We start from the raw sequence: 15,996 nt of genomic DNA, 5'->3' as shown, positions 1-15,996 counted from the left end.
TTTTTATCTGCATGGGCAAAACATGCTCTAGCCAACTGAATAACATTGGTTCTCAGTTTACTTGTGCAGAAAGCAGGGGGTGGGTTGGCGGGAGGGGGCCCCATCCAAAGTTTCGCAGGGGGGCCCAGTGATTTCTAGTTACGCCCCTGCACTAGATGGATGAATAAAACAACTTGTCACCCTGTGTGGTTAAAAACAGGAAGCCGACTTCTTCAAATGTTTGACAACACCGCAGGCACAGTACTCATCAACCTCTGCCGCCCAGGAGAAGTCCATCCACCACCAGGAAACCCACACCGCTGCCCCCCTTTACAGAAGTAAAGCAGTGTGAAGCAAGCACCCATGGAAGGAAAAACAGGAGGATGTGGTAGGACCCGCAGTGTCTCTGCATACTCCCTTTTACAGAGGCACTGACGGGGTTGTGGTTACCGCACGGGGCGATAAGCAGTTTTTATACATCCATCTACTGGATGGGTATTTTTTGAGAAGCAAATAAAAAGGTAATACACCATACAGGGCTCTTGCTCTTCCTATAGATCACTGCTTACCCACAAGTGCTGAAGATGCTGAATTGGTGTATTTAGGGTGTATTTAGGGTCATAGAGTCCTGAACTGAGAGTCTGGTGTGATCGCTGTTTGAGTAACTGCAGCCGCAGAACTTTGGCCACTGCCATAGGCACCCATAGAAAAATCATTTATAGCAGGACATTTGGGTGCCTAAGTCACCTGATAAGTAGCAGGTGGCCTTGGACAATATTTAGCACTTTCTATAAATGGTATTTAGCTTTTTGTTGTTGCAGCAAGGTGGTTAAAGGGAACCTAAACTGAGAGGGATATGGATGTTTCCTTTTAAACAATACCAGTTGCCTGGCAGTCCTGATCCCTTTGGCTGTAGCAGTGGCTGAATCACACACCTGAAACAAGCATGCAGCTAATCCAGTCTGACTTCAGTCAGAGCACCTGATCTGCATGCTTGTTCAGGGGCTGTGGCTAAAAGTATTGGAAACACAGGATCAGCAGGAGAGTCAGGCAAATGGTATTACTTTAAAAGGAAAAATCCATATCCTTCTCAGTTTAGGTTCCCTTTAAGGTTACGTGTTTGTGGGGGGTGGGGGTTATAAGCTTAGGCAAGTGTGTGGGGGCTTTAGCTTAGACATGGAGGGGTTAAGGTTAGGCGTCCTAGGGGGGTTGGTTAGGGTTAGGCATCAGATGGGGTGGTTGTGGTAAAGCATCCAAGGGGGGTTGGTTAGGGGGGTGACCCCGGCAGGAGGCTAGTTATGGTTAGGCATCAGAGGGGGGGAGTGTTTGGGTAAGGCATCAGAGGGGGTGGTTAGGGGTAGACATTGGCAGCAGGCTGGTTATGGTTAGGCATCAGGGGTGGGTGGTTAGGGGTAGGCATTGGCAGCAGGCTAGTTATGGTTAGGCATCAGGGGTGGGTGGTTAGGGGTAGGCATTGGCAGCAGGCTAGTTATGGTTAGGCATCAGGGGTGGGTGGTTAGGGGTAGGCATTGGCAGCAGGCTAGTTATGGTTAGGCATCAGAGGTGGGTGGTTAGGGGTAGGCATTGACAGCAGGCTAGTTATGGTTAAGCATCAGGGGTGGGTGGTTAGGGGTAGGCATTGGCAGCAGGCTAGTTATGGTTAGGCATCAGAGGTGGGTGGTTAGGGGTAGGCATTGGCAGCAGGCTGGTTATGGTTAGGCATCAGGGGTGGGTGGTTAGGGGTAGGCATTGGCAACAGGCTAGTTATGGTTAGGCATCAGGGGTGGGTGGTTAGGGGTAGGCATTGGCAGCAGGCTGGTTATGGTTAGGCATCAGGGGTGGGTGGTTAGGGGTAGGCATTGGCAGCAGGCTAGTTATGGTTAGGCATCAGGGGTGGGTGGTTAGGGGTAGGCATTGGCAGCAGGCTAGTTATGGTTAGGCATCAGAGGTGGGTGGTTAGGGGTAGGCATTGGCAGCAGGCTGGTTATGGTTAGGCATCAGGGGTGGGTGGTTAGGGGTAGGCATTGGCAGCAGGCTGGTTATGGTTAGGCATCAGGGGTGGGTGGTTAGGGGTAGGCATTGGCAGCAGGCTAGTTATGGTTAGGCATCAGGGGTGGGTGGTTAGGGGTAGGCATTGGCAGCAGGCTGGTTATGGTTAGGCATCAGGGGTGGGTGGTTAGGGGTAGGCATTGGCAGCAGGCTAGTTATGGTTAGACATCAGGGGTGGGTGGTTAGGGGTAGACATTGGCAGCAGGCTAGTTATGGTTAGGCATCAGGGGTGGGTGGTTAGGGGTAGGCATTGGCAGCAGGCCAGTTATGGTTAGGCATCAGGGGTGGGTGGTTAGGGGTAGGCATTGGCAGCAGGCTAGTTATGGTTAGGCATCAGGGGTGGGTGGTTAGGGGTAGGCATTGGCAGCAGGCTAGTTATGGTTAGGCATCAGGGGTGGGTGGTTAGGGGTAGACATTGGCAGCAGGCTAGTTATGGTTAGGCATCAGGGGTGGGTGGTTAGGGGTAGGCATTGGCAGCAGGCTAGTTATGGTTAGGCATCAGAAGGGGTGGTTAGGGGTAGGCATTGGCAGCAGGCTAGTTATGGTTAGGCATCAGGGGTGGGTGGTTAGGGGTAGGCATTGGCAGGGGGGTGGTTATGGTTCGGCATCAGAGGGGGTGGTTAGGGGTAGGCATTGGCAGGGGGGTGGTTATGGTTAGGCATCAGAGGGGGAGTTGGGGTTAGGCATTGATTGGGGGCTAGTTATGGTTTGGCATCGGATGGGGTGGATAGGGTTTGGCATAAAAGGAGACGTGGTTAGGGTTAGGCATCAGAGGGGAGGGGTTAGGGGTAGGCATTGACAGCAGGCTAGTTATGGTTAGGCATCAGAGGGGGTGGTTAGGGGTAGGCATTGGCAGCAGGCTAGTTATGGTTAGGCATCAGAGGGGGTGGTTAGGGGTAGGCATTGGCAGCAGGCTAGTTATGGTTAGGCATCAGAGGGGGGGTTAGGGTTAGGCATAAGAGGAGACGTGGTTAGGGTTAGCCATCAGAGGGGGTGGTTAGGGGTAGGCATTGGCAGCAGGCTAGTTATGGTTAGGCATCAGAGGGGGGGGTTAGGGTTAGGCATTGGCTGGGGGCTAGTTATGGTTTGGCATCGGATGGGGGGTTTAGGGTTAGGCATAAGAGGAGAGGTGGTTAGGGTTGGGCATCAGAGGGGAGGGGTTAGGGTTATGCATCGGCAGGGGCTTGGTTAGGGTTAGGCATTGGTAGAAGGAGGGCTCTGTGTGAGAGTAGGGTTAGGCTTTGCTGCAGCAATATATGGGTATCATTTACCGATCAATATTTTACTATCCTATTTTTGTACTTCATAGTAGAATATCAGTAAGTGCACTGATATTCTACTAGCCGATATTTCAGCTACAAAACCCTAGAGTGGTGACATGTGGCTGAGCGCACACAGCGATATCACCTGACGTACTCCTGATTCATTACAGGTGTGACTCTCATTCCTCCCCATTCTGGGGGAGAGCAGCATGTGACAGATGGACCTCCAGGCAGATCTGCTGCGTCATCTCATTCAGCTCACTCTATGCTACAAAATGCCTCACCTGCATATTACGTAACTATAGTCACTCTGTATGCATATGGGAAGTACGGCATTCGCTATGCTTATCAACATATATGAGGAATTCGCTTTGCACGGAGGGAAAGGAAACAGTCAGCAGGGCAGTAACATTTTACCCAAACAACAAAAAGAGAACCAGTATATGCTGCAAACACTGCAATATTTATGATTGCATTCAATGATCATACTTGCGTAAAGTTGAAGCCATAGTACAATGTTATAATGACTACAGTCACAGAGATAACAATTGTCATCTTGTATCATACACCTGGAACATCTCAACACATGATTACTGTGGTTAAAATAACCCTATAAAGCACTGTACCATTCAATTACTCAAATTAGCATTTCGTAGGTCCATATATATATATCTATCTATCCTGATGCCGACTCAGCAATAAAGCCCTATGAGTTTTATGGCTAAAGCAGCGCAGCTTAAAAAGAGTCTGAAGCCAAAATAATTTGCTTTTTTTTATTGCTCACTTATGTTAAGCAGTAAAAACAATGTATTTATCCCCTGAAATCCCCGGGCTAAAATTCTCCCTGCGCTTCCTGGAGGAGGCAGAGCTTTGTGCAGTAGCTCTGCCTCCGGTTCAGCCCATCTCCGCTAATCTCCACCTCTCCCCACCCCTCTCAGTGAAAGAAGACTGAGAGGGGCGGGGAGAGGCGGAGACTGACTGAACCGGAGGCAGAGCTACTGCGCAAAGCTCTGCCTCCTGCAGGAAGCGCAGGGAGAATTTTGCCCCGGGGATTTCAGGGGATAAATACATTGTTTTTACTGCTTAACATAAGTGAGCAATAAAAAAAGCAAATTATTTTGGCTTCAGACTAACTTTAATGTGCGAGAGCGCCCACTATGTACTCCTTAAGGACACCCGAAGCGAAAATAAACAAATGAAATAAACGATTATATCTATCTTCCTTCTCCTAAAAATGATTTTTTAAGACATTCCACAGTTTTATTTTATTTTTAAATCTACTTTTTAAGTTATACCTGTTTTATTGTTTTTGCTCAATAACACATTAATTGAAGTATGCCAGGGCTAGAATGTATGAACTATTGACCATTTTTATCTCTTTCCTGCTCTCAGAAGCCATTTTCTGCTAGGAAAGTTTTATAGTTGGAATTTCTTATCAGTGAGGGTCACACTGTAGTCACTTCCTGTCTGCGTCAGCCACTTACATACCTGATGTTTAACTCTTTCAGGCAGAGAAAAAAAAAAGTAACACAGCCTAGTTATGTGTGTGCTAGGCACTGTACATACACATGTCTATCTCATCATGTCACATGTCATTTCGGGTATCCTTTACTTAGCAGTGCTAGCCACGGTATGGTGCAATGAGACTGAAGTGACCTTTTTGCCGCATCCCTGGCACTAGGACAAAACTATGTTAACATGCGTACTTGCACTGCTCTGTGTCGGACCGGAAGTCGTGTTACTTTATGGCGTCGCAGGGATTTTAAAAATGTTGCCGATGGGACATTGCGGCGCATATGCGCGTAAGCATATTTTAACAATACACTTCCGTGCACTTCCACATACCTGAAGCAGGAAGTGACAGCAAACTCGTGTCACTTCGTGCCTGCGCAGTTCGCCGTGGACCACGTGGCAATGATTGACAGCGGCGATTTGCGCGGGCGCAGTAAGGCCGACTTCGCGGTCGGCCTCTGCACTGTGCAGCGAGATCGGGACAGAGGCGGGGAGCGGAGGTGACAGCGTGGGACAGCCGGCTGCAAGGGGCTGGAGAGAACCCCAGGTGAGTAAAGCTCATTTGTATTTTTTCCCCTGATAACTCCTTTAACTTAAAGTGGACCCAAATTAAAAATACAAGTTTTCAGAAATAAAATCTATTTTCTAAATTATAATAATAAATAGCAGCCTTTTTTCAGCTGCATGATGACAAATATAAAATATTTTACATTTATTGGAGGAACCCCTCCCTTCCTTTCAAATTGCCGGGACAAAATCCCGCAAACTGGTGGAGTAGGTAGTGTCCGGCAATGGAGGAATTGCTAATGGCTGCCCCCAGTATAACCCTAGTTATGAAAAGAGAAGGGTGAAAAGCATGCACTGACATGATCATAGGTTTGAAGGAGTGTTTATTTATCTTTGTATGTGTCAGAGTGGTGCAACTAAATATTTTTAATTAAAAGAAATGTTTGGTTTGGGTCCGCTTTAAAGACAGAATAGTTTGCCTGAGGTTAATTGTTAAGTGAATACTACATGCCTTGTCACCATGGTGATAACACTAGAAACAGCTGAGAAACATTACAGGAGATAAGCTTAGTTAACTGAGGCCATATGTGGTAAAAAAAAGATTAAAACTGTAAACTACTGTACATCTACTGTATGCAGTATTAAGGAGGAAGTTTGGCAAAAAAAAAAAAAAAAAACCTGTGTAATCTGACAGCAGGTGTGGAGCTCTCACAGACAAGTATTGCTGTATTTGATTACACTTTCCCATGCAGGATTTAGTCAAGATTTACTTTACAGTACAGCTCTGTATTTTTCCTGACAGGAAATGCGAGTCTTGTGGCCACAAGGAGGGAAGCTAACTGCTGCTTTTGTGCTCTTTAGCAAGGATGTACATCTGGTGAACTGCAAGGGCTAGCATGCCTTGGGGCTGCATAGCCAGGCACAGGAAAAAGTGTTACAAGCAGAGGACATTTAGGGCTCGATTCACTAAAGCGTGCTAAGTGTTAGCACAGCAGTGAAAAGCCGCTTTGCCCACGCAAACTACTTAGCACCCAAGTTAGCACATGCAAAGCCTTTACACTCCAGTCGAGTTAGCACGTGCAAAGCCTTTACACTCGAGTTGCTCGTGCAAAGCCTTTACAGTCCAGTCGAGTTAGCACGTGCAAAGCCTTTACACTCGAGTTAGCACGTGCAAAGCCTTTACAGTCAAGTCGAGTTAGCACATGCAAAGCCTTTACACTCGAGTTACCACATGCAAAGCCTTTACACTCGAGTTAGCACATGCAAAGCCTTTACACTCGAGTTAGCACATGCAAAGCCTTTACACTCGAGTTACCACATGCAAAGCCTTTACACTCGAGTTAGCACGTGCAAAGCCTTTACACTCGAGTTAGCACGTGCAAAGCCTTTACACTCGAGTTAGCACGTGCAAAGCCTTTACACTCGAGTTAGCACGTGCAAAGCCTTTACACTCGAGTTAGCACGTGCAAAGCCTTTACACTCGAGTTAGCAAAGCCTTTACACTCGAGTTAGCAAAGCCTTTACACTCGAGTTAGCACGTGCAAAGCCTTTACACTTGATAACTGAGTTAAGTGAATCGAGCCCTTATTGTTTTTAGGCAGCATGGATACCAGCGGAGACAGTTTTCAGCACCAAAGATGGCACAGACATCAGCGGATATTGCGGTGGGTGGGCACCTTATATTCTACACAACAGTGATTTAACGATTAAAAAAATCTCCAATAAGTATTCACTCAGGTCTTCCCGTGCAGCTATGGTGATCTTCATAGGATGGCGCAGATGATGCTAAAAAGTTATTTTAAACAGAAGATATAATCAGAGATGTGCTGCTGTAATGAAATCCAATCCTCAACAACAGTCGTCGCAGTGAGAGCGAACTCTTACAAATCGTGAACTGTTTCTCCATCCCAGTGAGTGTTATAGTTAGACAAGGCCGGATTTACCATAAGTGCCTACAGGTGCCAGATGATGGGGAGGTGGCTCACTCCCCTTCCCTAGTGCCTCCCACCCGCCTTCCCTATGCAGAGTCCTGAGTGGTGTGTAAATGAGAGGTTACTCATCTGGGCCTTGGTAATCGGGGGCACCGCTAGCTACCTAACACTTGGGAGCACCTCTAGCTACTTAATATTGAGGGTGCGCCTGGCTACCTAATGCTAAGGGGCATCTGTAGCTACCTATGACGGGCAAGGGAAGTAAGGGAGAGGTGACAGCTGAGCCAGCCAGCACACTTGCGCTGCGGTTTGGTGGGGGTTTGTAGGTTCATGGAGGGCGGAGTCTAGGGTGCCAGGACATCTGTGCCTATAGGCTCCTGTGAGGTAAAGCCGGGCCTGTAGTTAGATCACGGTGAGTCAGGATCACCAGGCATGAGGCCTCTGATTTTCAGGTCATTCCAGTACAGGCATTGGGTACTTTTTAGGAGCCTGATCACCAGGAAATGAAATCTGTTCCCACATTTGTTAAATGTTAAGCAGGTCTCCACAAGTGAAGACCTTTCCACTAATAGACTCCTTGCATTGATTCATGAGCTGTATTGTCAGAAAACACACAATTCTGTCACGGTAACACATCTGCTTCAGGCAACAGCTGTGATGTCTGATTATGGATAGATTTATCACAAGCAGCAAAAAACGTTTATTTACAAGTGAGTCATTTCAGGAACTACTCATAGCAACTTGTGTTATTGTGGCAAGATTTATGTGGTGGTGGGATTCCCTCTATGAATAACTCTCACCTGAGACTTATAAGGACATACAGTAATCATATAGCGCTGACCAGGGCCGGATTTCTGGCAAGGCCGCATAGGCCATGGCCTAGGGCACTAGAAATTTAGGGGCGGCTCAGTGAAGGGCAGTAAAGCTGTTCTATGCAGCCATCCCTATCTACAAGGATAGCTTTAACATTTGAACTCTCTGTCCTGTACTTGTCATCCTTGCAAGACAAGTAAGCTCTATCCTGAAGGTACACATCAGCCTAACTCACATGGTGACACAATAAATGGATCCATCATTAATGAGATGGCAAACATAACTTAAAAGTTCTTAAGGAAAACATAACTTATAATCTATATGCGTATTACTAAAATAGCTATTGTCTGTGAAACCAATGCGGAAAATAAGGAGAATTCTCATTGGGGCACACAGAGATAACAACTATACATACAGTATAGTTGGCCTAGGGCGGTAAAACCTACAAATCCGCCCCTGGCGCTGACACATTTACACTCATCCTAGTCTTGCTGAACTGCTTAGCATTCCATTCCATTATCAAAATCAACAGGATCAGTGAATGCTTGCTATGGGGAGGTAACAATGTTAAAATGTATCTTTTATGTAACTTTTTTGTTGACCAAAACGATACATTCCCCTTTGCCCTCTTCTTCTCCCCCCTCTCTTCCTTTCCTCTTCTTCTCACCTCCCTCTTCTCCTCTCCCCTCCCTCTTCCCCTCCCTCTTCCTCTCCCCTCCCTCTTCCTCTCCCCTCCCTCTTCCTCTCCCCTCCCTCTTCTCCTCTCCCGTCCCTCTTCCTCTCTCTTCCCTCTTCTTATCTCCTCCCTCTTCTTCTCTCCCCTCCCTCTTCTCCTCTCCCCTCCCTCTTCCTCTCCCCTCCCTCTTCTCCCCTCCCTCTTCTTCCCTCCCTCCTCCTCTCCCCTCCCTCTTCCTCTCCTCCCTCTTCTCCTCTCCCCTTCCTCTTCTCCTCTCCCCTCCCTCTTCTCCTCTCCCCTCCCTCTTCTTCTCACCTCCCTCTTCTCCCCTCCCTCTTCTTCCCTCCCTCCTCCTCTCCCCTCCCTCTTCCTCTCCTCCCTCTTCTCCTCTCCCCTTCCTCTTCTCCTCTCCCCTCCCTCTTCTCCTCTCCCCTCCCTCTTCTTCTCACCTCCCTCTTCTCCCCTCCCTCTTCTTCCCTCCCTCCTCCTCTCCCCTCCCTCTTCCTCTCCTCCCTCTTCTCCTCTCCCCTTCCTCTTCTCCTCTCCCCTCCCTCTTCTCCTCTCCCCTCCCTCTTCCTCTCCCCTGCCTCTTCTTCTCACCTCCCTCTTCTCCCCTCCCTCTTCTTCCCTCCCTCCTCCTCTCCCCTCCCTCTTCCTCTCCTCCCTCTTCTCCTCTCCCCTTCCTCTTCTCCTCTCCCCTCCCTCTTCTCCTCTCCCCTCCCTCTTCTCCTCTCCCCTCCCTCTTCTCCTCTCCCCTCCCTCTTCTTATCTCCTCCCTCTTCTCCTCTCCCCTCCCTCTTCTCCTCTCACCTCCCTCTTCCTCTCCCCTCCCTCTTCTCCCCTCCCTCTTCCTCTCCCCTCCCTCTTCCTCTCTCCTCCCTCTTCCTCTCTCCTCCCTCTTATCTCCTCCCTCTTCTTCTCTCCTTCCTCTTCTCCTCTCCCCTCCCTCTTCCTCTCCCCTCCCTCTTCCTCTCCCCTCCCTCTCCCCTCCCTCTTCTTATCTCCTCCCTCTTATCTCCTCCCTCTTCCGCTCCCCTCCCCTCCCTCTTCTGCTCCACTCCCCTCCCTCTTCCTCTCCCCTCCCTCTTCTCCTCTCCCCTCCGTCTTCTTCTCCCCTTCCTCTTCTCCCCTCCCTCTTCCGCTCCACTCCCCTCCCTCTTCCTCTCTCCTCCCTCTTCTTCTCCCCTTCCTCTTCTCCTCTCCCCTCCCTCTTCTCTTCTCCTCTCCCCTCCCTCTTTTTCTCCCCTCCCTCTCCTTATCTCCTCCCTCTTCTTCTCCCCTTCCTCTTCTTCTCTCCTCCCTCTTCTTATATCTCTTCCTCTCTCTTCTCCCCTCCCTCTTCTTCTCCCCTCCCTCTTCCTCTCTCCTCCCTTTTCCTCTCTCCCCCCTCTTCCTCTCTCCCCCCTCTTCCTCTCTCCTCCCTTTTCCTCTCTCCCCCCTCTTCCTCTCTCCCCCCTCTTCCTCTCTCCCTCCCTCTTCCTCTCTCCCTCCCTCTTCTTCTCTCCCTCCCTCTTCTTCTCTCCCCCATCTTCTTCCTTCCTTTCCTCTTTCTTCTCAGGCTTTTTGATTCTGTTAAGTTAAAGAGAAACTCTGACCAAGAATTGAACTTTATCCCAATCAGTAGCTGATACCCCCTTTTACATGAGAAATCTATTCCTTTTCACAAACAGACCATCAGGGGGCGCTGTATGACTGATATTGTGGTGAAACCCCTCCCACAAGAAACTCTGAGGACCGTGGTACTCCTGGCAGTTTCCTGTCTGCGAACCTTGTTGCATTGTGGGAAATAGCTGTTTACAGCTGTTTCCAACTGCCAAAAAAGCATGCAGCAGCTACATCACCTGCCAGCAGTAAAAATGTCACCATGTAATAAATGTCAGAATGTAAATCAGGGATTTAAAAGATTTTACAATGGGCAAACACTGACTAAATCATTTATACATAATTATTGTAAAAATGAAGCACTTTTTTTTATTACATTCATTTCACTGGAGTTCCTCTTTAATGGATGTATGATAACTAGTCATGGGCCGAACATCAAACTTCAGATTCGCGAATAGTGAACGCGAATTTCTGCAAAAAGTTCTCAAATCTGGCGAATCTGCGAATCTCCAAAGGCCAGGCGAATTCTAAAACCTACAGGGACTGTTTCTGGCCACAAAAGTGATCGAAAAGTTGTTTCAAGGGGTCTAACACCTGGACTGTGGCATGGAGGAGGGGGATCCATGCCAGAAGTCCCACCAAAAATTACGGAGTTGATGCAGAGTCATGTTTTAAGGATTATTGGGTTATATGATGCACTACTAGGACCAGCAGACCTGTCTCCAGCAGCTAACTTGTGCACTGGCCACAGAAGAGCAATCCAATAGCAAGAAAAACAATGTATTAGCCCTAAGAAGGACTTAGCTGTCCAGGACAATGTGGTAGCAGCAAGAATCTGCACTGAGGACACAGAACACAGGCCTACCTAACGCTCTCCCTGTCATCAGCACACTCTCCTTGATCTGCCTAGCACTGAAGCCAAACACAGACTGCAAAATGGCTGCTGTGCTGGCTTTCTGGTAGATAGGTGGGGGGAGGGGTGTGTGTGTGTGTGTGTGTGGGGGGGGGGTGTCCAGGTGGGAGGGATAGCTGATTGGCTGCCATGTGTCTGCTAACTCCGGGGTGAGGGGTAGAGTTGGGCCGAACCTCTGATTTTAGGTTCGCGAACCCTGTTCGCGAACTTCCGCAAAAGGTTCGGTTCGCGAAAAAGTTCGCGAACCGCAATAGACTTCAATGGGGAGGTGAACTTTCAAAGTTTTAAAACATTCTATCAGCTGGAAAAATGATAGAAAACATGTTTCAAAAGCTCTAATACCTGGAGCTACACCTAATTGAGTGAAATACACATCACTGCTGGAGGACCCACCCTCCCTCCTCCAAGCAAGGTCCTTTATACCATTTGCCTACCTACACTAATTAGTTATGGGACAGCTGCTACACACTCTGCTAGGGAGATTTTATCCTCCTTTCTACCTATTCCCTCCTCCCGGAGGGAGGAGGGTCTCTTCTGCCAGGGAATTATATTATTTTTAAAACCAGTATACATCATACCATAGCTGGGAATACATACATGAGTATACATCATACCATAGCTGGGGATACATACATGAGTATACATCATACCATAGCTGGGAATCGAACCCAGATCTCACTGTGTGGTGGGCACATCACCCTAAGCACTGTACCACTACAGAAGTAAGTGAAGCTTGCCTAAAATTTAACATTTATGCTCAATGCAATAGAACCATTAGGTTGCTTAAGCAACCTAATGGTTCTATTGCATTGAGCATAAATGTTAAATTTTAGGCAAGCTTCACTTACTTCTGTAGTGGTACAGTGCTTAGGGTGATGTGCCCACCACACAGTGAGATCTGGGTTCGATTCCCAGCTATGGTATGATCTGGTGTTTGACATTTTTGTAAGATCTGACAAGATTAGCTGCATGCTTGTTTCTGGTGTGATTCACACTACTGCAGCCAAATAGATCAGCAGGGCTGCCAGGCAACTGGTATAGCTTAAAAGGAAATCAATATGACAGCCTCCATATACCTCTCACTACAGTTCTCCTTTAAGCAACCTAATGGTTCTATTGCACTGAGCATAAATGTTAAATTTTAGGCTGGCTTCACTTACTACTGTAGTGGTACAGTGCTTAGGGTGACGTGCCCACCACACAGTGAGATCTGGGTTCGATTCCCAGCTATGGTATGATGTATACTCATGTATGTATCCCCAGCTATGGTATGATGTATACTGGTTTTAAAAATAGTATAATTCCCTGGCAGAAGAGACCCTCCTCCCTCTGGTAGAAGGGAGGAGGGAGGAGGGAGGCCAAGTAAAATCTCCCTAGCAGAGTGTGTAGCAGCTGTCCCATAAGTAATTAGTGTAGGCAGACAACTGAGTCAAATGGTATAAAAGGACCTAGCTGGGAGGGAGGGAGGGGTCTTTACCACTGAAAGTAGTGTGTTTCACAATAACATGTCTGCTGACAGTAAAATGGAGGCAAAAATTTTTGCTCAATACAGCTTTATGGGGCGAATCGAACTTTCGCAAAAGTTCGCCTGATGCAGGCGAACGCGAACCCCCAAAGTTCGCCTGGAACCGTTCGCCGGCTAACCGTTCGGCCCAACTCTAGTGAGGGGTCAAAGTTTCGCTCCATTATAATGTATAGGGGGTGGGTCGAATACTGCATATATTCACCTGAGGGGGCAAATGCGAATATCACTTTTTCGCTGCAAACTATTTGCTGGGCGAATAGTTTGGCTCTTCTCTAATGATAACCATGTAACTACATGTTGTATTACATATAATTACATATGTTCATTATTGATATTACTGTTATCATTATGTTATCTATGCATATTGTGTTTTCACTTTGATGCCCCAGGCACTGCGATGCTTTGCACTCTGCCAGAGAGTTAACTCTGGCTGGCTGTTATTTTATTGACTTAAAACAATAAAAGGATATGTTAAATAGCTCTTTCTTTACTAGATGCATAGATTTCGTTTCAGAATTACATTATAGGCCCAACGCCTCCTAAGTGTAATTGGAAGGGTAGAGTAACCCACAATAACCAGCCAACCATCAATCATTATACATTACGTTCCACTGTTCTGGCTGCTCATACGGATCCATCTGAAAATGGCGCCTGAGAATAATGGCGCACGGTGTTGCCGCTAATCCATTTGCCGCTAATCGCTATTTAACGTTAAAGCCTTATTGTTATTTAACGTTAAAGCCTTATTGTTATTTACCGTTAACACACAGAACCCTCTCTGTACCTATCCCTAACCCCTAAATCCCCCTGGTGGTGCCTAACCCTAAGACCCCCCCTGGTGGTGCCTAACCAGGGCCGGGCCGAGGCATAGGCTGGAGAGGCTCCAGCCTCAGGGCGCAGTGTAGGAGGGGGCGCAGAATTCATTCAGCTGTCATTCCTAACTGTGTTTGAAGCAGAGAGAAATAAGAAAAGGGGATACATAGCAGTGACTGCAGCCAGATAACTAGATATTAAGGTGTTGGTGGGGTTGGGGGCCCTCCGGCGCCTCTTAGTCTAATAGCAATCAGTGTGTGACGGATGGGGTGGGAGGGATGGAGGGGCGCACTTTGGTGTCTCAGCCTTGGGTGCTGGAGGACCTTGTCCCGGCTCTGTGCCTAACCCTAAGACCCCCCTGGTGGTGCCTAACCCTAAGACCCTCCTGGTGGTGCCTAACCCTAAGACCCCCCCAGTTGGTGCCTAACCCAAAGAGCCCCCTGGTGGTGCCTAACCCTAACCACCCCCCTGGTGGTGCCTAACCCTAAGACCCCCTGGTGGTGCCTAATCCTAACCACCCCCCTGGTGGTGCCTAACACTAACCACCCCCTGGTGGTGCCTAACCCTAAGACCCCCCTGGTGGTGCCTAACCCTAAGACCCCCCTGGTGGTGCCTAACCCTAAGACCCCCCCTGATGGTGCCTAACCCTAAGACCCCCCCAGTGGTGCCTAACCCTAAGACCCCCCTGGTGGTGCCTGACCCTAAGACCCCCCTGATGGTGCCTAACCCTAAGACCCCCCCAGTGGTGCCTAACCCTAACCTTGACAGTGTTACATTAAATCCATTCACCTTTTTGCAGTTAAATAACGTCTGCAGTTTGGCTTATGTAGGGCGCGATTGATAAATAACATTACTGTGGGTAATAACGTCTGCTGTTTGACAAATGGACGGCACTATTGATAAATAACGTTAGTGTGTGCCACTATTGTTAAATAACGTTAGTGTGTGCCGTTTTTCTATTTTTTTTCCTGTGTGCCATTATTATGCAGTACTAACGATAAATAGCGATAAGCGTATCTTTTTAATGCGGCGCCATTTTTATGCATAGGCACTGTGCGCCATTATTCACTGATCCGGCTCATACAGCTTCTCATGAACATAACTCTTGAAAGGTCAACTATGACTGTTTGCTGTGAGGTAGCACACTTACTTCCTGATCAGGCAGGACTATAACAACAATAACATTTCTATAGCACTTTTCTTCCATAGGACTCAACGTACTTTACACAGGCCAGACACTGTCCAAACTATGTCTGATCGACATTCCGATCACATTCTTTCTCGCTCTAAAAACAGTTTGGCAATTGATAAAGGATCGATCAGTGCTCCACACATGGAAATTCATATCTGATAGATTGTGATAGACTTATGGTCAAGTCATAAGGGTCTGATGCAGGAAGCAGCGGGTAAATTGCCAGGCACAGGTAGCACGTGACAATTTTACCAGTACTAATGCATAGCTCCCAACTGTCCCTCTTTTGGAGGGACAGTACCTCTTTTGGAGCCCTGTCCCTCTGTCCCTGTTTCCTACTCATTTGTCCCTCTTTCAGGACTTTGTCCCTCTTTCTATGCAAATATATATATTTCTCTACTAAAAATGTGTTTGATTGACTCTAAACGTTATTCCCATTGTTTAAATTGATATATTACTTAATTTTAAAATGTTAAAATAAAGGAAAATGGACCAGGATAGAAAGGACCAGTGTGATTTGAATTATAAAACAACATATTTTCCTTATGAAATCTTTATCGTATGCATGACTAGGGGTGTGATGGGGGCGTGATTGGGGGTGTGGCTAGGGGTGTGGCTTAAGTGTCCCTCTTTCTCATCTCAAAAAGTTGGGAGGTATGCTAATAGCAGGGGGCAGCACACATTACCCTATTACTGCAACATGCGTTACTGAGTTTAGGCTTGTGTTGCTATGCGTTGGGGTATACCTGTACCACTAATTGAGCAATGCGCTGCCCCTGGCTGTGTGGTGCTTGTGCACAGCAATTTTACCACTCATTTGTTCATCAGGTTTATAGCGTCATTCTCTCCTCCACTGAGCTGATGATCCCTGCTCAACACCACGGAATCCATCAAATTATGATTGAAATGCCCCCAGTTCCTGTACAATCGACAGGTATCACATCCTGTTCCTGTTCAGAAATATCACATCCTGTTCGATCAAGTATTTTGCCTCGATCTTTCAGATATTGATTGGTTGCATCGATTAAACCGGCAAAATTACAACTGATTTGACAAAAGAGTTGAAACTATTAGTAGAATGAACCCCTGGATCTATTCGTGTATGGCCCCCTGTAGCATTGTCAGAATTTGCTGGTGACAGCTTACCTGTGCAGCTGCAGTGTGGAGGGTGACAGGAGGGTACGATGTGTGGGAGGAGGTGGGGGAATCCCAGTCACCAGGG

The 15,996-nt window shown here is 47.6% G+C and overlaps 1 protein-coding gene across 1 annotated transcript in view; it reads left to right on the top strand.

The window, feature by feature from the left end:
- The window catches only part of LOC137570321 (snaclec trimecetin subunit beta-like), a 902,833-nt gene that overhangs the window by 561,532 nt on the left and 325,305 nt on the right, over positions 1 to 15,996 (top strand). The window lies entirely within an intron of this gene.

The sequence above is a fragment of the Hyperolius riggenbachi genome, chromosome 4, assembly GCF_040937935.1.
Source record: "Hyperolius riggenbachi isolate aHypRig1 chromosome 4, aHypRig1.pri, whole genome shotgun sequence".
Taxonomy (NCBI): domain Eukaryota; kingdom Metazoa; phylum Chordata; class Amphibia; order Anura; family Hyperoliidae; genus Hyperolius; species Hyperolius riggenbachi.
This window is presented reverse-complemented; position numbering and strand designations above follow the sequence as displayed.